We start from the raw sequence: 23,991 nt of genomic DNA on the forward strand, positions 1-23,991 counted from the left end.
CCCCCATAGTATTAATATATATACACATACCCCATAGTATAGATATATAGAAATATCTATATATCTATACTATATATCCATTTTAGTAATATATATACAGCCCCCGTAGTAGTAATAAATATAATACCATATATTAATATGTATCCTCCGACGAGGATGAAGTCGGACGCGATTCTTCAAGATCGTGCGTCCATTTTCCTGCATCTGTCTCTTCCCCGCTGAGGTCCGCCGGAGTTCACCTTCTTCTTCCCAGTGTATGTGTGTGCATGGCTTGCGACACAATTTTAATTGTAAATTCCGCGCTTAGTCCGAATCAGTCAGGTTGTCCGCCGGTCACACCCCCCATTTGTGTCGCATGCAAGTTGGCGCAATCCGATCGTGTGCGCCAAAAACTCCACTTAAATACGGCGCAAATCGGAAGTAGTCGGAAAACCCAACTAAGATGCGCCGTGCGGACCCTTTGTAAATGTGCCCCAGTATCTTCATTGCAGAGATGCTCTGTTGCACTATATAATGTGTGACAGAGGGGCGCTGGCGGCTTTTAGTAAGTCCGTACTTCAGTCAGTTTGCCACCGCATCAGGACTCAGTCAGTTAATAGCGGGTAGCTGCATCCCTGCTTGGAATTGATAACTCATGCACACTCGTCCGTTGATGCAAGTCTTCCTCTACATTTGTTGTGGCCACATATGGAGAACGATTGTCCATTAGATCAATTTTGTTCAACCATGTAAGAGGATCCGTCACCACGACCTACCTACCCCTACTACCTGGTAAGTTATGTTGGGCTATGCCCACACATGTCACCCCTGTGTTTATTTTTATTGTCCAGCTTTTCATTCTGTGCCAAAAGTTTATTTAGAAGTATGCCATTGAGGCAAAAGTGCTTTGAGGGGTGATAGCAGAGCACCATAGGGATCCAACTTCACAGCAATGACAATGCCCATTGCTGCACTTCCCCCATCCAGCACCTTTTCTCATCCTTCACCCTTCAGCTATGTCACACCTGGGTCCAGTGAGATGTGGAGCCGAAGACTTGAGATGATCTGCTAATGCACTGTTGAAGTTTTGGCATGGTTGAGCAGCAACCATGCCATGGGTGGCAAGTGTGGGCATGGCCTTACACAGCATAGCAGGTAAATCAAGGTGACGGATTCCCTTCTGGTAGTGGGCAGCTCCATCATTTCTGTTGTCACGTGCCATCTTAGGGCATGTGAGCAATCAATGTGTTCCAACCAAATGCGTTGTCACTACTGAGGTTATGACAGGACAACAGCATGTCCTCACTCCTGAGCTACAACACCAATTACCAGGATTTCTATGAAGGGTTAGTTTAATTTTTAAGCTTGAGATGGAAAATCTTATAAGCTATCTGAAAAAAAACAAAAACTTCCTTTGGATATTTGTCTCCTATTTTACCTCATGGGGACAAAAAAAATATTTCCTGGCCCCCAAAATTGAAAACATTTCCCTTTGTAAATGGAATATATTTTTCTCCATCTTATCAATCATCATAGGTAGGTCATGCGGGTGGTATTAGAGATGGACAATACCAAGTCCTGCTCCAACCCTTTTGATATCTGGAGGGTGAGAACCTTTGTAGGCTCTCGCTCACCTAAGAAGGGTTAGGAGCTGTCCCAAGGATAATGGGAATGATGGGAAATGAATAACAAACCCCTTTGTCCTGAATGGTAAGTCAGGTAACATATTGAGAGTTAGGATAGTATAAGAGTTAGGAAGAGATTGAGCTTGACTATGTTGTAAAATCTCTTTGGATATGCAGTGTTCGGAGTTATGTTATACAGACCCATTAGGACTCCATGTTCTGCCATAATGGTAGGTGCACGTGTCAATGCCATGTGCGTGACCCCTTAACCTTGTTTAAATTGAGGTATTGATTACTGCCTCTTGTGGTATAGCATTTCAATGTTTGACTACTCTTACTGCAATGCTAATGTTTCCTCCAACATAAATGACATCCGTCTGAATAATTCCTATGCCAATCACTTTAACTGACCACTTAGTCCAATTACCCATAACGAGATTCTTTGTCTTATTATTTGTTACCTGTTATGGTTATTTACGCATCCACAGTTTCACATTTTTGGGTCATGATAAATAATATTGACATGTAACCCACTCCTGAGGGACATCTTGAAATGTTGTTGGAGATATGGTGGAGCAATGCATTAGCTTTGCAGTATTTGGACATGGCAAAAAGTCCAAATGGACCAATATCCCAGCTTCAATTAACGGATTTACGGGTTACTGCAATGCAAATATTGAGCAAAGTAAAACTTAAAGGGGTTGGCCACATTACCTTATGTATCTTGTAATGTATGTGTAAGGGTCGGGGCAGGATAGTATGCAATTTACCAAATATACATCTATTAAAGGTTTTGCAGCGCTTTAAAAGTGAAGCCTCCTCCTGCCTTTTACCTCATCAGCCAGACAATCCTGACCATAAAATGGCTTCAGATGGAGGGTCAAGTGATGTCTAACTGTTCATGAACAATCGCCCTGCCAGGACCTTGATTTTATATTTATAAATACTATCATAAGATCCTGGCAGAGCGATTGTTCATGGACAGATAGAGATCACATGACCCTCCATCTGCGGCCATTTTATGGACAGGGCTGTCTGGCTGATGTGGTAAAAGACAGGGGGCTTCACTTTACATATCAAGAAAGCAGAGCAGAACTATTAATAGATGTATATTGGTAAATTACCTAATACAGGCGGTCCCCTACTTAAGAACACTCGACTTATATACGACCCCTAGTTACAAACAGACCTCTGGATATTGATAATTGATTGTACTTTAGTCCTAGGCTACAATAAACAGCTGTAACAGTTATCACAGGTGTTTGTAATGCAGCTTTAGTGTTAATCCTGATTCTTCTGACAATCCAACATTTTTAAAATCCAATTGTCACAAAGACCAAAAAAGTTCTGGCTGGGATTACAATGATAAAATATACAGTTCCGACTTACATACAAATTCAACTTAAGAACAAACCTACAGAATCTATCCTGTATGTAACCTGGGGACTGCCTGTATTCTGCCCCCCCACACCTACTCACATTACAAAAAACATGAGGTAAAGTGGCCAACCCCTTTATAGTATGACACATGTCAGCTGCGGGTATATGGAGAAGACTAAGCCATCTGCATGCATGGTGGGTGTTTTCCGCAAACACTGGTAACCCTTTGATAATAAAAAACCAGTGGCGCCATATTGGCTTAGATCATTGCTCCCTGTGACGTCATCAAGGAGCTTCGATCTGTTACCATGAACGCCTTCAGTAATAGAAAGACCCAAGGCCATCTTGTTTTAGGCTATCTATTGGCATGTGCGATTAGCACATTGTAATAGATGATGTACAAAATCCCTGTATACTGCCATACTGTAGTATAGCAGTATATGGTAGGATTAATCAGACAATATAGGGTTAAAGTACACTATGGGGTCTGAAAAATAGTAATAAAAATTAATAAAAATTCAAATCACCCCCCTTTTCCTCAAACTGATATAAATAAACAGTAAAAATCATAAACATGTTAGGTATCATCACATCCCAAATTGTCTGATCTATCAAAATATAATAACGGTTATTACCAGCGTTTAACCCTGTAACAGAAAACAGCCCCCAAAGTTGAAAATGCCACTTTTTTTGCCATTTTGCTAAATATTAAAAATTCTATAAAAAGTCCTCAAAATGGTAGCATTGAAAACATCATCAAAAGTCACAAAAAATGAAACCACCCTCAGCTCTGTACACCAAACTATGAAAAAGTTATAGGTGCCAGAAAACATTGTATGAAAACATTATAAAAACTATACAAATTTTTTATCCCCATGATCGCATGGCCCAAAGAATAAAGGAGACATGTCAATTGGGGCACAAAGTGAAAGCCGTAAAATCCGAGCCCACAAGAAAATGGTGTGAATCCTTTTTTTCACCAATTTCACTGCACTTAGTACACGGCATGGAATATTACCGGTAAATACTGTCACTATGAAGTGCAATTTATTACGCAGATAACAAGCCATCACGCATGGAAAAATTAAAAAATAAAAAAGTTATAGACTTTTGAAGGTCTAGCCTTTATTGCTGTTGTCCCATAAGGAGCAATTCTATATTATTTATGATTAAATAGGTTAATTAGTCATAGATTTCCGCCAATATCAATCAGCAAGCTAAATAAAAGTTTGATCCCCATGACTCCTTATTAGCAGTACAGGCGGTCCCCTACTTAAGGACACCCGACTTACAGACAACCCATAGTTACAGACAGACCCCTCTGACCTCTGCTGAAGCTTTCTGAATGCTTTACTATAGTCCCAGATTGCAATGATCAGCTGTAAGGTGTCTGTAATGAAGCTTTATTGATAATCCTTGGTCCCATTACAGCAAAAAATGTTTAAACTCCAATTGTCACTGGGGCCAAAATTTTTTTGTCTGTATCTACAATTATAAAATATACAGTTTCGACTTACATACAAATTCAACTTAAGAACAAACCTCCGGACCCTATCTTGTACGTAACCCGGGGACTGCCTGTAAAGTGAAAAAACCCGCTGCTCCATTCTGGATAACATAATATAATAATATATATTATTATAGGGATAAAGAAAATTGAACTATCTGTGCCCCAATAGGTATAGTATGTATATAAACCTATAACCATATTCAGTCACATAATGACAAGCCCTAAATTCCACTTTATTATTTTATTAACCCTTAAATCTGATTACTACTAGCGTATCATCTATAGGGACGGCCATAAGCTGGTGTCCATGGAAGCACATGTCACATTAGTCTTCTGATTAACCTTCTCAATGTGACACCCAATATTGTTAACATGGGGCCACCCTTCATATTAGCAGTCGTTGTCAATCTTCCTTAACCCTCATTGTAACCTCTGCTGGTTATCATTATTAATGTTAATTGGAGCAGGATGGAAGTGCTGATGAAGAGAGAGCTCGGAGTAGTGTGAGGACAAGCCCACACACACAGATCCCTATAGCCAATACCTGACACTGTCTTCAGCTTTGTATGGTCACAACTGCTGACAGTTTCCCTACAATAGATCATCAGATATGAGAATGACCCTAGTCTGAGTCACTGGCTCTCATAGGTCTTCTGCTGGACTTCTGTGGCCAGATGCTGGAGGATGAAGCTCAGTATCCTAAAATGCATTAGAAATAATCGGCTTTCCAACTCGAAAACAGAGATAGGAAAGGATTCAGAAACAGCAGGAAACATTTTCGTATATTTCCATGCACATCCATATTTATAAATGATCTCTAATAAGATTGGAGCTTACAATAAAATTACATCTACTTTATCACGTGGTCACATTTTTGGAAAATGTAATTTTCAGGCAATAAGTTTTTTCATGATATTATTTAAGGGCAACTATCATGACAATCCAGAACTGTAATGTATATATCCACTATGGTATGTGCAATGTATGCTGTCACGCTGAACATTGTGCTTTAGAGGGCCACATCCACCAACACACACCCGCCCCTTGTGCCTCTAAGGCAACTTCCATGATTTCAGTAGTAGTTTTATCCTTAAAGGAAATTTCCATCAAAATTAAAGAGGTTTTCCCACAAGGGAAAGTTAGGCCCTATCCACGGGATAGGGCCTATCTTGCTGATCAGTGGGGGTCTCAGTGCGCCCTCGTCGCACCCTCAGATTAATGTAGGGTGCGCCCATGACTGTTCTGCTCTATTAATCTCTATGGAGTTGACGGAAATTGACGAGTTCTGGGCTCACTAATCTCCATCAGCTCCATAGAATTTAATGGAATAGAATAGTCATGCGCGGCCGTCTGCTCCATTAATCTGATGGAGCGACAGGGGGTCCGACAGAGTCTGATGGGCTCTGTGGGGTGCTACCAGAGCCCCTCAGTGCTGTAGCTTCACAAGCTGTTACAGTTAGCAAAGCAGGTCTACCCTCTCCTCTCCAGATTCACAAGATGGTTCACTAGGAGCACTTCTCCCTCCCCTTGGGAACCGCCCCAGTAGCACTTCAGGCTTATTAGAATGATTTTAAAAGAGGTAAGGAGGCCATAGACGCCATGGTGGCATAGTGGTTAGCATTACAGCCTTGCAGTGCTGGGACCCGGGTTCAAGTCCCAGGGTCAATATCTGCAAGGAGTTTGCATGTTCTCTCCGTGTTTGCGTGGGTTTCCTCCGGGTCCTCAGGTTTACTCCTATGCTCCAAAACATAGGTTGATTAGATTGTGAGCCCCATTGGGACAGGGACTGATTTTGCAAGCTCTGTGCAGCGCTGCAGAATCTGTATGCGCTATATAAATAAAGGAATTATTATTGATACCAAATATAAGAAGATTACCACAGTCACTGTGCTCTATGACGAAAGTAGGAGAACAAAAGGACAACAAGGAGGACGGCGCCTCGCGTGATATCGTCGGGGAAGTGAAAAAGGTAAGTAAAGAGTGTGCTCACCTGTTGAGCACTTGTAAAAGTGCAGTAAGGAAGGAGGGAAATAGGGTATCCACTCCTTAATCGGGTCTCCAATAATGGTATCTTGAGCAGCTCCCACTTACTCCAATGACCGGTATCCAACGGAAACCGTAATAGTGTGTAAATTGAAGAAGCAAAAGGTTTTGGAGTATGTGCGGGTGCGCTACCAACCAGATTAGGAGGTGAGAGGTATACAATAATCAAATGGTATACAATAATTGGAAAAAGGATCGGATAAGATAAATTATGTGTATTTTTAATAGATACAGCAGTAAAAGAAATCCAATGGTTACGCGTTTCGGGAAACACTCCCTTCGTCAGACCATAACTAAAACATACAATAAAAAGTTAAAATAAAATGAAATAAAATATTTGCAAAATGGTACTAGGCAAAATAGAGTATGAGCAAAGGATGTTTGACGTACAGTATACTGGGTGGTACTATAAAGATAACGTGTATAGGGAATAGTATTGAAGCGATAAACAAATACAAATAAGGATATATTCAGTAGCTGATCTCATAAGAGACATATGAATAAATTATATTATATAAATTATATATAGAGAGGTTATAATTGACACCAAGGGGTGTTGATAGTACTGGAAATATGTACTTACAAGCTGTTTGGATCGGTGAGGAGAGATGCTGTTGATTAACTAGGGGCTAGTATGCCAACTGAATTTATGGCGCTCGAGGACGCCGGCGCCTGCGCAGTCGCGAAGCGAAACTGGCGCATGCGTGGTATGGAAAGGCCACTCGCGGTCGTGACGGAGGACTGGCGCATGCGCAGTACGGAAAAAACCACTAGCGATAAGAATGGATCCTAGTGGATAAGATATACATATACATGTATGCGCAGGTGTGCGCCAAAATGTGGGCAAAGGGAGGGAGAAGATATTATAACAAAATATGGTGTAGGGGAGCATATAAGGAGAGGGGGGAAGGGGGAGGAGACGGAGGGGAAGCCCATCAGAGGGGTGTAAGTGTATAAGAATAGAGTGGATGGGAATTAATATAAAGTTACATCAAAACATAATAGATGGGATAATAAAAATATGCAGCAAGGATAAAAATAATTAATACATAAGTAACAACAATTATTATATATAACCAGCTGGATAGAGAAGGGGGATGGGGGGGGGGGGGGGAGAAACCCACAGAAGGATGAAAATTAAGGAATAGAGTAGATGAACAATTATAAGAATAAATATAGAATGATAAAATGTAATAATGAGATAATATACAGCGAGAGTAATCAAATGATTCAATACAAAGGTAACAACAATTAGATGACAATCTGGATCATAAAATATATCAAAATTACACAAAAGGAATGTACAATGTCAATATTGGATAGGGACAGTGGTGTAAAATAAAAGTCCATGTGTTATATTTGATCAATTATTAATGGGTATAATAGCAAAGGTGGAAGCGGTCAAAAGATGTTTTCTAAGCTTTCATTCAGACCGGCTGGAGCTAGAGTTGGAGCTTGTAGATCCAGTACATTTCCCGTTTGGTAAGATGGTTATACCTCTGAGGAGTGGACGGGGGAATATATTCAATCGGGGTAATGCTGAAATCCCTATAGTTACGTTGATGGTGTTGAGCAGCATGTCTAGATATACTGTGCAAGAGGAAGCCGTTACAGATATTACTTCTATGTTTGTTTAAACGCTCTCTTAGTGGTTGGATAGTTCGACCAATATATTGCAGTTTACAACTACACTCAATTAGATAGATGACGTAGTTGGAGCTACAATTCAAGAAATTGTTAATCTGAAAAGTCTCGCCAGAGTTGTTAGATGTAAATGTTGTTTTTCTGTGACTGATTGTTTCGCAGCATTTACATAGCTTATGGCCAGACCTGTAACTACCCAACATTTTGGGAAAGAAGGAAGAGGAAGAAGTGTTCTGTTTGGTGGTGCGTAAGCGACTGGGAGCCAATATATTTTTCAGGGTGCGTGACCTTCTAAAAGTGATCTTAGGGTTGTTGGGCAGGATGTTTTTGAGGTGGGGGTCATGAAGGAGTAAGCCCCAGTGTTTTTTGAGAAACACTTACTCCTTCATGACCCCCACCTCAAAAACATCCTGCCCAACAACCCTAAGATCACTTTTAGAAGGTCACGCACCCTGAAAAATATATTGGCTCCCAGTCGCTTACGCACCACCAAACAGAACACTACTTCCTCTTCCTTCTTTCCCAAAATGTTGGGTAGTTACAGGTCTGGCCATAAGTTATGTAAATGCTGCGAAACAATCAGTCACAGAAAAACAACATTTACATCTAACAACTCTGGCGAGACTTTTCAGATTAACAATTTCTTGAATTGTAGCTCCAACTACGTCATCTATCTAATTGAGTGTAGTTGTAAACTGCAATATATTGGTCGAACTATCCAACCACTAAGAGAGCGTTTAAACAAACATAGAAGTAATATCTGTAACGGCTTCCTCTTGCACAGTATATCTAGACATGCTGCTCAACACCATCAACGTAACTATAGGGATTTCAGCATTACCCCGATTGAATATATTCCCCCGTCCACTCCTCAGAGGTATAACCATCTTACCAAACGGGAAATGTACTGGATCTACAAGCTCCAACTCTAGCTCCAGCCGGTCTGAATGAAAGCTTAGAAAACATCTTTTGACCGCTTCCACCTTTGCTATTATACCCATTAATAATTGATCAAATATAACACATGGACTTTTATTTTACACCACTGTCCCTATCCAATATTGACATTGTACATTCCTTTTGTGTAATTTTGATATATTTTATGATCCAGCTTGTCATCTAATTGTTGTTACCTTTGTATTGAATCATTTGATTACTCTCGCTGTATATTATCTCATTATTACATTTTATCATTCTATATTTATTCTTATAATTGTTCATCTACTCTATTCCTTAATTTTCATCCTTCTGTGGGTTTCTCCCCCCCCCCCCCATCCCCCTTCTCTATCCAGCTGGTTATATATAATAATTGTTGTTACTTATGTATTAATTATTTTTATCCTTGCTGCATATTTTTATTATCCCATCTATTATGTTTTGATGTAACTTTATATTAATTCCCATCCACTCTATTCTTATACACTTACACCCCTCTGATGGGCTTCCCCTCCGTCTCCTCCCCCTTCCCCCCTCTCCTTATATGCTCCCCTACACCATATTTTGTTATAATATCTTCTCCCTCCCTTTGCCCACATTTTGGCGCACACCTGCGCATACATGTATATGTATATCTTATCCACTAGGATCCATTCTTATCGCTAGTGGTTTTTTCCGTACTGCGCATGCGCCAGTCCTCCGTCACGACCGCGAGTGGCCTTTCCATACCACGCATGCGCCAGTTTCGCTTCGCGACTGCGCAGGCGCCGGCGTCCTCGAGCGCCATAAATTCAGTTGGCATACTAGCCCCTAGTTAATCAACAGCATCTCTCCTCACCGATCCAAACAGCTTGTAAGTACATATTTCCAGTACTATCAACACCCCTTGGTGTCAATTATTACCTCTCTATATATAATTTATATAATATAATTTATTCATATGTCTCTTATGAGATCAGCTACTGAATATATCCTTATTTGTATTTGTTTATCGCTTCAATACTATTCCCTATACACGTTATCTTTATAGTACCACCCAGTATACTGTACGTCAAACATCCTTTGCTCATACTCTATTTTGCCTAGTACCATTTTGCAAATATTTTATTTCATTTTATTTTAACTTTTTATTGTATGTTTTAGTTATGGTCTGACGAAGGGAGTGTTTCCCGAAACGCGTAACCATTGGATTTCTTTTACTGCTGTATCTATTAAAAATACACATAATTTATCTTATCCGATCCTTTTTCCAATTATTGTATACCATTTGATTATTGTATACCTCTCACCTCCTAATCTGGTTGGTAGCGCACCCGCACATACTCCAAAACCTTTTGCTTCTTCAATTTACACTGTGCTCTATGAGTAAGTTTCCCTGGTTTATCCATGCTTGATTTTGATGGTAGATTTCCCTATAGGACACAGCCATTTTTTTTACTTCCACTTTCAGCAACGGGACGTGTGACGGCCATGTGAATGAACCCTAACACTTTTTTCTAATACACTGGGGCAGATTTACTTACCCGGTCCATTCCCGATCCAGCGGCGCGTTCTCTGCGGTGGATTCGGATCCGGCCGGGATTCCCTAAGGTAGTGCCTCCGATGTCCACCAGGTGTCGCTGCTGCGCTGAAGTCCGCTGAGGCCCGCCGGAATGCACTGAAGTTCACCCCCCTATTTCTGGTGAAGGTAAGCGTGAGTCCCGCGCCATTTTTATTTAAATGCGGCGTTTTTTTCGAATTCGTCAGGTTTTCGTTCGGCCACGCCCCCCGATTTCCGTCGCGTGCATGTCGGCGCCGATGCGCCACAATCCAATCGCGTGCGCCAAAATCCTGGGGCAATACAGGGAAAATCGGCGCAAATCGGAAATATTCGGGTAACTTGCGGGGAAAACGCGAATCGGGCCCTTAGTAAATGACCCCCATTGTATGTTAGATGTTTCCATATTTTCCAATTATTTTATATGTGCACTGTATGTGGTATTATTGTAAAATTGTTATGGTAGCATTAGATAAGAACAATATAGCAGTATTTTATTTAACCTGACTCAGCAAAAATCGTGAGGGACCAATACTACTGTGCTGGAATAGTACATACCAGTAATATTCTGTTCATGGACTTATTCAATGTTGATGTTTTGAAGTTGCATTTCAAGGTTAAACCTGGAGGAGGTTCTGTTTGCACATGATGTAGAGCGGAACACAATCTGCTCATTGTTTGTTGTGACCCTTTCTGCCATTATACGTGATCCTTCTGACATTGAGAGGCAACTAAAAAGGACATATGGCCATATCTATCTCTCTATCTATCTAGCTATCATATATTTTCTATATGCCCATCTAATATCTTGCTATTTATCCATCTATTATCTTTTTATTTGTGCTTTGTATTCTATAACTATATATATTATAGTAGGACAGTATCACAGTTTTCTTTGTTGATTCTCTAATGATTTATAATATCTGAACAGTTTGAAGATTTTATATTCATTTATGAATTCTTCATAGCAAACCGTCCTTGAATTTTTGATGCATTTGGAGCTGCTCTGTATAAACTGGCAAGTAAAGTTATTGGATTTTTTATAACATTTTTAATATTTACATTTGTATTCGTTGCATGCTCAAATACTGTACTCACAGTTCAGTATTTCATTGGAGTAAATGGTAAATGCAGCTTTCTCCAGACCTCTGAATGGCTGACCTACCTGGTAAGAGATCACCTATCTGTACACGTTGTGGATTCCGTGCAGATTCCACATGTGGATTTTGGTATGGGAAGCTCGCAGCGTAATACAGTAGCAAAAAATTGAATGTGATTTGGAAAAAGTATAATTTTTTTCAGTGCAGAAATTGTTGCTCAGTGTGGAAAATAAAATAACGATCACGTTACTTGTGTGCCCTCACGGATGTGTTACTTTTCTTACTCTCTAAAAGAAAGTGAAAATCTGCAACAAATGCGAACCATCACGCGGATTTGATGCAGATGTTTGCTTTGAATTATGTCAGATCAGATGAAACAAAACACGTACAAAAACGTGTGTGGAAAATCTGCCTGATAAATGCACCCTCAATAGATAAATCCAGATGAAAAATGCACATAAAACCTTGCATATTGGATGGCAATGCGCAATGTGTGCAGATAGCCTAAAGCTTTTATCCAGCTTTTTCAAAATATCAATAACATATCCATAGAATAGGTCCTCAGTATAATACTAGTAGTCCAAAACCCAAAACACCCACAACAGTAAGCAGACGGCTCCATTTGCTGTCTAATACTCCACCACTACACAGGGAATGGAGCTCTGTCTATAAGCTGCTGAGAACATCTGATTTATGGGTGTGTTAAGCTTTGGACCCCCACCAATCTAATATTGAGGACCTATCATTTGCAATATTATAAGCCTGGAAAACCCCTTAAAAGTAATATAGGAACCTAATATGTCTATTGCAGGATCTGAAGGTAGAAAGGTTCAACTCCGGCAGACTACTGTAGATATAGCACAGTTGGTCTTGGAAAGTTACATTAAATAAGTCCCTAAGTTGTTTTTGAGGCACCTTGGCAGAAAAAGACAACTTTATTGAATTGTCAAGAATTTTTTTTAATGCTGCTTTATTCCACAGACAGCAGCACACAGTGCTTAGATTGTGTGTGGCTCTGCAGCTCAGCCCTATTCACATCAGTGGATCTAACGTGCAATACTAGACACAACCCATGAACTTTAATGGCGCTACATTAGACATGAAAACTCCTATGTTTCTTTAGCCCTGCTAGGACTTTTTAAAAATAACATTTAATAATTTAATTGTATATTTTTGACGGTAGTAAAGAGCGGATCTAGATGTAATCCCACTGAATCTATATTATGGACAGAAAACAAGCAAAAAACCTTGGTCAGAATCGCCGGTCTCTAGATGGCTGCAGGGAATGGAGGGCAGGCTGGTGAATTATTGATACTGAACATGGCTGTTCTGTCACATTGCAAGGAACTCTGACTTCCTTTATATAATTACACAGCTGTTCTCACACCATCAGGGAGAGGAATATATATAGAAAGTATTCCTGTACTGCACCCTATACACCACCCCAGAGATTGCTAATAGTATAGGGGATCTAACCTAAAGGTATATAAAGGGACTGACAGGATTGATTATTCCGCCATATCTGTCCCCTACTTGTGCAACTCATCCTCATTCATCTGACAGCTAGAGATGAGGAAATCTATGGGGCACATTTATCAGGACTGGCGTGGCGCAGAGGCCCTGAAAAAATCGCAAATGCTAGCTTATTGCTAGCACTTGCGATTATTTGCCCCAATCTGCCACCTTTACGTGGGGCGTGAAGGGGCGTGAAGGGGGCGTGGCTGGCCAAGCAGGGGGCACGGCCAGCCGGGAGTGGGCCGGCCAGGGGCGTTACTGTCCCCGCGCTGGCAACTTTCCGCCTCTTGATGTATGCAGCGGTGGGGCTTTCATACGCTTAGCACGAGCGCCAGTGTATGATAAATATGCCCCTATGTGTCTATACGTGTCTGAATCGAATCTCAATAATTTCTGATTTGCTTTGGATGAAACTTGTGTATACGATAATAACGGAAGTCTAATGAATCCATTTAAATGGACTTTTGATGGTTTCCCATATTGTCCTTGGACAATGTCAGTTAGTGAGCACTGAACATTTAGAAATTTGTGTTTAATAGGGATGGATTGGGTTATTTACCAGTTTCCAGGATAATTCAAACTATATATATTGGGATCAGAATTGAGTCTTAATAAAATTCTGTGAAGTTTCAGAGAATTTAATCCTGAATGATTCGCTGTTCCCTAGACACACATAATGGAAAATTCCATATCCCTTTCTCTATCCCCCCAACAACTTTAACATCAGGCAGCATTAGTTATGGGGGCACACATATATTGATTTATTATAGTGGGCACACATTATATTAATATTATATAATACAGGTGGTCCCCTACTTAAGGACACCCGACTTACAGACAACCCATAGTTACAGACAGACCCCTGTGACCTCTGGTAAAGCTTTCTGAATGCTTTACTATAGTCCAGACTGCAATAATCAGCTGTAAGGTGTCTGTAATGAAGTTTTATGGATAATCCTTGGTCCCATTACAGCAAAAAATGTTTAAACTCCAATTGTCACTGGGGCCAATTTTTTTTTTGTCTGGATCTGCAATTGTAAAATATACAGTTTCGACATACATACAAATTCAACTTAAGAACAAACCTCCGGACCCTATCTTGTATGTAACCCGGGGACTGCCTGTATACATTATTTAGGGGGCCACACAGTAGTAATTCATTATAAGGGACACTATATGCAAAGCAGTCCCCCCGGGTTACGTACAAGATAGGGTCCATAGGTTTGTTCTTAAGTTGAATTTGTATGTAAGTCAAAACTGTATATTTTATAATTGTAGTTTCCAATTTTTTTGCGGTAATGGGACAAAGGATTATCAATAACACATCATTACAGACACCTTACAGCTGATCATTGCAGTCTGGGACTATAGTAAAGCATCCAGAGAGCTTCACCAGAAGTCATAGGGGCAGAGGGGTCCGTCTTTAACTAGGGGTCATCTCAAGTCGGGTGTCCTTAAGTAGGGGACCGTCTGTATATGTAAAATTATAAAGGATACTATTTATATGTTTGTATGGAAACTGGCTCCTTTACTGTATTCCTGTACAGATCTTGTTTTGGTGCTGCATTCCTCTATCAAGCCCACTTTCTCATGCTGTATTTCTGATCTGGTACTTTATTTCTGTACTGACTCTGGTTCTGGTGCAGTATTTTTTGCACAAAGCCTAATTCTTGTGCTATATTTATAGACTGAGATCAGTTCTGTACCTTTGTGTAAAGCTTAATTCTGGTGATGTATTTATGTACAGCGCTATTATAATAATTTATGGCAGGCATTATATTATACTTTGAAGGACACTGTACATATTCTAATTAAAGAAGGTTCACTGTATATGCTAAAATTAGTGTGGGAGAAGCATTGTATACATGGTACTTATTCAGAAGGATGATGCATTCACTATAATACATCTGAAAGCTTTGCATTTGAGGTGGGCTGATTGTTTATATTATAATTGTTATAATTTAGGGAGGTGAGGCTGAGATTTGCTGGGTAGTTGGGGTCACCATGGGGTAGCTTATGCGCAATCTTTCTTGAACGAGGGAGACATCTCACTTAGATAAAAGAAAGCCCTCCCTGTTTCTACAAATTACAAGGAGCTTTCAGTTCAGACCACATATGTCATAACAAATATCTTATAATAGCTCAGTATAATGGGACATAACGTTAAATTACATATTTAAATTGATTTACTGAATTAGATTAATGGCAATGGCTAAAGATGGAGTGAAGCCATTTTATATTTGTCACGTTGTCAGCAATTGTACAATATACATGACAAAACTAGTAACCATGGGACCCTATCAGGACACCACTTCACCTCTTAAATACTTTCGGTGATGTCACAGTACAGAGATAATGTAAAGAAAAATGCTCTGAAATTAACATAGAATACTCAGTTATGTCATATTACAGGATAACGCACACAGTGATGTCACTGTAAAGTACCCCAAAACAAATTAATACACGCGGCCCCTCTTTTAATTCATACTGTTCCCACTGTAATAAATAATGATAGATAATGTGCCCTCTGTATTAGCTTTATACTGTACCCCATCTATTAAATACCAACCTAGTATGTATGTATAGAGCACACTACCCCAAGTATTCAGCAACCTGCCCCCAGTATATATGTACCCAGTACACTGCTTCCCAGTATATTTGTTCCAGCACACTGGCCCCATAAATATATGTATACAGAACACACACTCTAGTACAGTGATGGCAAACCTTTTAGAGACCGAGTGCCCAAACTCCAAACCAAAGTCCATGTAATCATCGCAAAGTGCCAACACGTCTATTTAGCCTAAAATCACACCATACCACTCTATAAGGGACATATAATACTGCTACATGATGACCATTACCAGTACAACAAGATAAATACCACCATACTGATAATAAACAGACCACTAAAGAAAGTCCAACATCACCAATTATATCACAAAGCAGGAGCAAATACAGCGGAGAATACTACCCCCATCCAGTGAGGAACACTACCCCCATCCAGTGAGGATCACCACCCCCATCCAGTGAGGATCACCACCCCCATCCAGTGAGGATCACCACCCCCATCCAGTGAGGATCACCACCCCCATCCAGTGGCAATATGAAGGATTGTTGAATTCGGCAGGGGGTATGTAGGGTAATGTGTATGTTGTAGGGTGCAGGGTGGGTGCACTAAACAGCAAATCTACATGCAATCAGGCAGGTGAATTTACCATCAAATCACCACATGACACATGTCTGTGGCCAAATACATATATATACTGCCCTTGGTCTGGAGCTCTGGGCACCTGTGCCATGCTGTCAGTGAGGGCAGTGTAGTGCACCCCAGGGTCAATGGCAGCATGGCACAGTGACAGGAGCACTGGACCAGGGGCAGTATACATGTGGCCACAGACATGTGTCATACAGGGCAGTTTGGGACACTAAACAATAAGCACCTACAGTTGTTCAGTGTCCCAAAGCTGCCTGCCTGCTGCCTGTCACATATACACACACAGCAGCTCCTGCCTCCAGCTGCACTCACTGGGCACCGGCTGCTGCTGTAAGCTCTGGCAGTTCTCTCTCACTCTCCTCCTGTTCCCAGGCTGAAGGGGGAGGGGAGGAAGTGGAGGGGCGGGCACTGACCTGCTGCTGTGTCTCTAGGCAGCACTAATGAGCACAGAGCAGGTCAGACGCAGCCTTCAGTGAAAGAGATCACTGGAGCTCTCGGCGATCAGCAGCTTTTCCTGCCTGCCGGGAGTTCTAATGATTTATATATAGACAGCAGGGGAGATGGTCCACGTGCCCACAGAGAGGGCTCGGCGTGCCCTCTCTGGCACGCGTGCCATAGGTTCGCCACCACTGCTCTAGTATATATGTATCCAGTACATTTTCCCAAGTATATAGGTATCCAGCATGCTGCCCCCAGTATATATGTACCCAGTACACTTCTCCCCAGTATATTTGTATCCAGCATACTGCCCCCATTATATATGTATTCAGCATACTGCCCCCAGTATATATGTATCCAGCACACACCCCTAGTATATATGTATCCAGCACACCCCCCTAGTATATATGTATCCAGCACATTCCCCCCAGTACATATGTATCTAGCACAATGCCCCTGGTATATATGTATCCAGCACAATGCCCCTGGTATATATTTATCCAGCACACTGCTCACAGTATATATGTATCCAGCACATTGCCCCCAGTATATATTTATCCAGCACACTGCCCCCAATGTATATGTATCCAGCACACTGCCCACAGTATATATTTACCCAGCAAACTCCCCCAGTATATATGTATCCAGTATAGCAAACTCTCCCCAGTATATATGTTTTCAGCCATTAGGTATCCAATATACTGCAGGCCCTTCAGTATATAGGTAGTACGCTGCCTCCAGCGCGTAAAAAGTATAAGCTACATACACACCTTCCGGCGCTCCTTATGGCTTCTCTTCTCCACTCTTCTATCAGAGCAGCTGAAAATAAAAGACGGGAGAAGAGGATCGGTGGGGAGCGTCATAGCTGAGTGCGTAGTTTATTTTCAAAAACAAGAGGAAAACATGGACTTCACAGCTCTGTAGGTCTATTACAGACGATGCTGTGTGCTGGAAGACAGGAATCCAATTGGATTGTGCTCTATTCACATATATTGACTAGTCCAATATTGCAGCAGTAGAGTGAGAAGAATGGCACTTGCCACTTATTTTGAGTCTTTTTAAAGGAGTTATTTATTGATCATACTCACAGAAAAACAGCGATAAAGTGGAGGGAGGACAGTAAGGACACCCCACATACGTAGGAGGGATAGCCGTTTCGCGGCTTGCACTTCTTCTGGCTCTAATACAAAAGTTCAGTTTATTCATTTCATTTTATTTATTTTTCTGGTGGAGTCTAAAGTAAATAAAGGGGGGCCTAGGTATTAACACCCCCACCCCATCACACCCAAAAACAGACAAAAAGGTTGGAAATTGGGCTTTTCCGATGCCTTGTCCAGCATCAAACTGCCTTTAACTGTCTTTTATTACTGATACAAAGAAGGCAAAGACAGAATCAAGGCTAACAGCAGAGGACAGCTAGCAGAACTCAAAAGGGGACCGTCTAGTAAGGACAGTGTAGCTAACCACTTGGAAGGAGGGGTGCCAGGCTATGGGGAAAACGGGTATGACTAGACTAGACTAGATATCTGATCCAGCGTCAGGCACTGTCAAATATCTATATACTGTATCTGTGTAGTCCAAATTCCAGACAGTTTTAGTACATTTTCTCTAATATGTTTTAATATCCATAAATACAAAGAGTCTTTGTTTCCAGTCAGTGTTCATCCTCTCTCTTAATCACTGATAAGAACTTTCTAAGAAATGCTAAATCATAAGAGCCATAAACCAGATACATTTACACCAATGACCTTTGTAAGATTTCTAAGAATCCAGTCCCCTCGGAGCTACTACAAAATACAATCCCAGGTCAGTAGAAACCCGCATTTCTCACATTTCCCTTTACAATTACAAGTAGACATTTGAGGATGTAGAAAATCTTAGCACCTACTGTAGTCATGTGCGGTGTCTCCTTTCCTACAAGTCAATATTTTACACCAATTTAAGGATAGGTCCTTGAGTTGTCCCTTGCTGTAGAATTATTAGTAATTCCCAGTGACAACTAATATGTCATTACAGCAGGATATCCAGACCCCTGAACTGCAGTTGTGCCTTACCCTGATGTTAAACATACATTACAGTGTTGGTTATAATAATTGTGGCTTAAAGGGATATTTCAGTAAAAATGTGTTATCTGTTATCAACTGAAGGGGAAAACATGCAAAATTGTTGGGGTCCAAACCTGTAATGAGTTCTTGCTAATGTAGAACCTAGTCATTCCTGCCCCATAAGGGAGTGTTTCCTCTTGTAAATAGGGTTCCTATGGTGCCACCGTATAAAACAGTAAAATAAAAAACAATACATTTTATGACCTAATGGGATGTCACAGAAAGCTCATATGACCCGCAACTCCCAGCAGCGAACAGGAAACTTTATTGGGGTAGATATATAAAATGTATGACCCTATTAGGCTTGTGTACTTACCCTGCTAAAGTTTTCTGTAAGTGGCCAACCTCTTTAACCCTTTCCCAAAATCTGCCATACATTTACAGCGGATGTCAAACTTATAAGATGGAGCTCTATCAGGGCGCTGAGTAAGCACCAAAGCTGCCAGGTCTATGTTATTTTTCACAAACGAGACCATGACACCCAAGGGCTTAGTTTCACTTCCAGATTTTGTAATGAAATGGCTCTACAAAGGGGAAATGGTTAGAGCCATTCGGTTACAATGAGAGCCATGGGCTTACTGAACGCTCCCAGGCCTGCTGATTATTTATTATAATACTACTGAACCTTGCCCATGGAAGGGCTCAATACTAATATTGTATTTGTGCAATACATTGCAATGCAATTTTATTGCAGACTATTGCTAAATTTTACAGGTTTTAGAATTTGATGATACAAAGAAAAATTTTCACAAAGTAAAGCAACAAAAACTCTGTTTGGCACATCTCTTTTTTTCTGGGCTAAAAATAATATCCATAAAATATATCCATAGAATAGGTCATCAATATTAGATTGTTGAGGGGTACAACAACCAGCACCTCCGCAAATTAGATGTTTTCTGTAGCAAGAAGAAGCAGACAGCTCCATTCCCTATGTATCGATCAGACCAGGTTACTGAGGATCAGTTCCCTTTCATTTGGATAGGGGCTAAGCTGTAGTAGTTCATTTTAACCACTACACAGAGAATGAAGAATCCAGCTTCTTTAAGATGCAGAATTGGAAAACATACCTTTGACCTCTTATTAGATTCCAAAGGACATGTCATAGGAGAACAGGGGGCAGTAACCCTGAGCAGGCAAATTACACTTTCCTCACATTTCTCTGCTTAAATTTATAATAGTCATTAAAGGATCATGAAGCAGCGGCAAGTCACACAATCCCCTTCTCCGTGACTCTGCCTCAGAGCGCGAGGAATCGGGAATGTGGTTTGTGTTCCATTACTGTGTTGTACAGATAGTGGTCAAGTATCTGATACCTAAAAATCCTTCCTTTTTTATCAGCCCTTCATAATCTACTCTGTGGCTTAAGCAATTTTACAAGGGGTAGACAATCAGATGACAATTAAAGTGGCACATATTAATAGTTTTGCTTTCACATACCAGCAAGCAATGTTGTGTGTGTATATGTGACCACTTCATGCGGCAGCGGCGGAGGCCCAATGGTGATGCGGGGAGCAGATGGCTCCTGGCTTCAATGCAAAAGTCACTTCTATGTGTGTGGAAGACTGGTGGAAAAAGAGATACAATGGGGCTCATTTACTAAGGGTCCGGGGAGCTCATTTTTGTCGGGATTTCCGTTTTGCGCCGTATTTAACAGGGGATTTTGCCGCACGCGATCGGATTTGGCGCATTGGCGCCGGCTTGCACGCGACACAATTCGGGTGGACAACCCGACGGGTTTGGACTACGCGCGGGATTTAACATTTAGAATTGTGTTGCAAGACACGCACTTACAAGCACTGGGAAGAAGAAGATGAACTCCGGCGGACCTTGGCGGAGAATCATAAGATGCAGGGACTCGGGCGCACAAGCTATGTGAATCGTGCCAGACTTCATCTTCGTAGGACCGTCAGAATCAGGGATCGCGACAGGACCAGGTAAGTAAATTTGCTCCATTGACTTTATTATGTTGCTGGCCAGTCTTAAATTAACTGCATAAAAAATATCTTATCGGAATAGTCCCTGAGCGTTTCTTTGGATCTCCACGCCCTGAATAATCCTTAAAGTACGAATTAAACTATCAAATATGTACAAGAAAAGCGTGTCAGAACAACCAAACTATAAGCAAAATATCAAACTTTATTTACACATTCCAAATATATTGACAAACATTGACCAATTTAAAAACACTTAAAACGTGTAACAAGTACACAGACACAAAAGACTCAATGGAATGAATAATGTAGAATCATCCCAAAGAAACCACCCTGACTGCAATAAGTAATTTTGGTGTCAATGAATAAACACAGTGGAAGCCCCAAAAGGAGTCAGCTATTTAAAGTGCATGCTATCACAATGGCACGGTAAACTCTCCTATATAACAGTAAACATTAAGTATAGAACACTGCATGTAGCCCATATACTTAATGTTTACTGTTATATAGGAGAGTTTACCGTGCCATTGTGATAGCATGCACTTTAAATTATTTTTTCTGGATTTTCAAAAATTATGCAAATGATCCTGAGGGGCTCTGGGCTCCATTAACAGCTATAGAGCTCAGAACCCCTCGGGCTATTTTGCATAATTGTTAAAGCCTTTTTTTGTAAAAGAAGAGCGGATTCTGCCAGAGAGGACACACACCAGTATGTCAGTGTGCTTGTTTTACAATTCTTCATCCTGGTGGTAGATTTCCTTTATGGATGTAAGGAGAGGACCACTGCACCCCCATGATAAATTTAGCTCAGCACTGTGGCCAGTGAACACAAAAATAATAAATTATAAACCTGTTCAGTCTTGATCTATAATCATAGAAAGTTGAAACCATGACGTGTGGATATGGCATGGACCCCCACTTTATCTTAAGAAAAACTTAGACAAGAGAAAACACGATGTCTGTAAAAACTACACAACACATAACTTAATGGGTGAAATGGCCACAGCTTTATTTAAATCACTGGAATAAAACAAACAGAGGAGGAGTCAGGTGACATGCTAGGGGTGGAATTCACCAAATACCCCAATCCACCGCTGCCTGACATATAGCACCCGGCCAGACAGCAATAAAGGGGGGGAGGCACGCTCTGGCTGCCATTCTAGCAGATCCAATACACTTTAAGGGCACCAATAACCCTAGTGAAGATCATCCCTTGTGTGCTTCACCAACGTGCCCGCCCCTGGCTGCTTTTACCATTACCAGAGCCTTGAGGCTGGCCACTTCCAAAGCTCAGCCTGTTCACCACAATGAGGTTTTACATCATCTATAAGTGAAATTAGTCCACCAATAACTTGCCTGCACCTTCCACCTGACTCCTCCACCGCAAAATCAAAGCTGCGACAGATAAGAAAAATGCCAAACTTTATGGCCTGACATTGACTCCCATTCTATTTCCTTCATACATATATATGTATATATTTATTTTTTATATATTTTTCAATTTACATATTTTTTGTTTAATTATATATTTTCTCTTGTAACCAAAGCCATGAACATATCATTGATAAATTTTAATGTCCAGGCAGAAAATGTAAATATGGGCAGCCTCTGACTCACAAAGAGTCATCCCACAGCGCTCAGGAGAGGAAAAACCCTGTGGAGGAAACCTCTAGGGAACCATGGCTGAAGGATCGCCCTTCCCCTGGGCTTAGGAGGATAGCCCAACTTCATCTCATCAACAGTCAATAATTGTTTTTTTTATTTTTTTATTTATTTATTTATTCTTTTATGGTACAAGATAAACAGTAATGATAAACAGAGTCAGAGTACAACAAATAACAGTTACAAACAGTTGCATCGCATTATACATGTAATAGTTAAAATAACCAGTTGTAGAATAGTGATAAAAACAGGGCGGGTGGGAGGGACATGTTTCTTTCTGTTCTTCTAGGGAGAGAAAGAGAGAGAGAGAGATACAGGACAGGGAGTGACATCTACCCCTGAGCTCCTCCCCTCTTACATCACTACACTATCCCACCTACTCTGTTCTTTTACCAAGGACCAGCATCTTACCTCAATACTAATACATGAAATTCAGGCGTTATAGGTCCCCCCTTTACCACCGTCATGTTCCCCCTTTACCTATGGCTCCGGGGGTTGCATTATGGTGCTACAAGATGTAGCTCACAGGGATTTTCTGGACAGACACATTGTGACAAATACACATAAAGGCGGTCCCTGACTTAAGGACACCAGAATTACAGGCGACCCTTACAAATGGACCTCTGTGCCCACTGTGATCTCTGTTGAAGCTCTCCAGATGATTGTAATTTACTGTACTTTAGTCCAAAGATGCATTAATCAACTATTATTAAATATTTTTCTGGAGTTGCACTTACAATATTTAGTTCTTCGAACTTACATACAAATTCAACTTAAGAACAGAGCCTATTCTGTATTTAACCCTGGACTGTATGTACAGGAAATTACCATACAAAGGTTTTTGGTTAAAACATTTACTTGCATGGGAGGTTTAATCTGCTTGTGCCTATAATTCTCTGTTTATGTGGCAGCAAACAGTCAATGGGGCTCATTTACTAAGGGTCCGCAGAGCGCTTTTTCGTCAAGTTTCCTGATGATTTCCGTTTTGCACCAGATTTCCCCGCACACAATCGGATTTTGGCACATCAGCGCCGCCTTTCACGCGACAGAAAATGGGGGGTGGGCCGTCATACAACCTGACGGATTCGGACAACACGCGGGATCTAACATTTAGAATTGTGTCGCAAGACACGCACTTTCAAGCACCCGGAAGAAGCAGGTGAACTCCGGCGGACCTCGGTGCAGAAGCGGCAGATGCAAAAACTCGGGCGCACAAGCTTCGTGAATCGCGGCAGACCCGAATCCTCGTCGGACAACGCACCGCGGGATCGCTACATGACCGGGTAAGTAAATCTGCCCCAATGTGTATATTTCAGTAGACTTGGGTAGGTGGGGGTGGTCATGTAATTGAAAATTAAGGTGATAATTT

General features: G+C 41.0%; 1 protein-coding gene across 3 annotated transcripts in view; it reads left to right on the forward strand.

Annotated features, from left to right (window-relative positions):
• LRRC38 (leucine rich repeat containing 38) overlaps window positions 1-23,991 on the forward strand; it is a 38,606-nt gene that overhangs the window by 9,563 nt on the left and 5,052 nt on the right. The gene's annotated exons all lie outside the window — the stretch shown is intronic.

Source organism: Engystomops pustulosus, chromosome 6 (assembly GCF_040894005.1).
Source record: "Engystomops pustulosus chromosome 6, aEngPut4.maternal, whole genome shotgun sequence".
NCBI classification, from domain to species: Eukaryota; Metazoa; Chordata; class Amphibia; order Anura; family Leptodactylidae; genus Engystomops; species Engystomops pustulosus.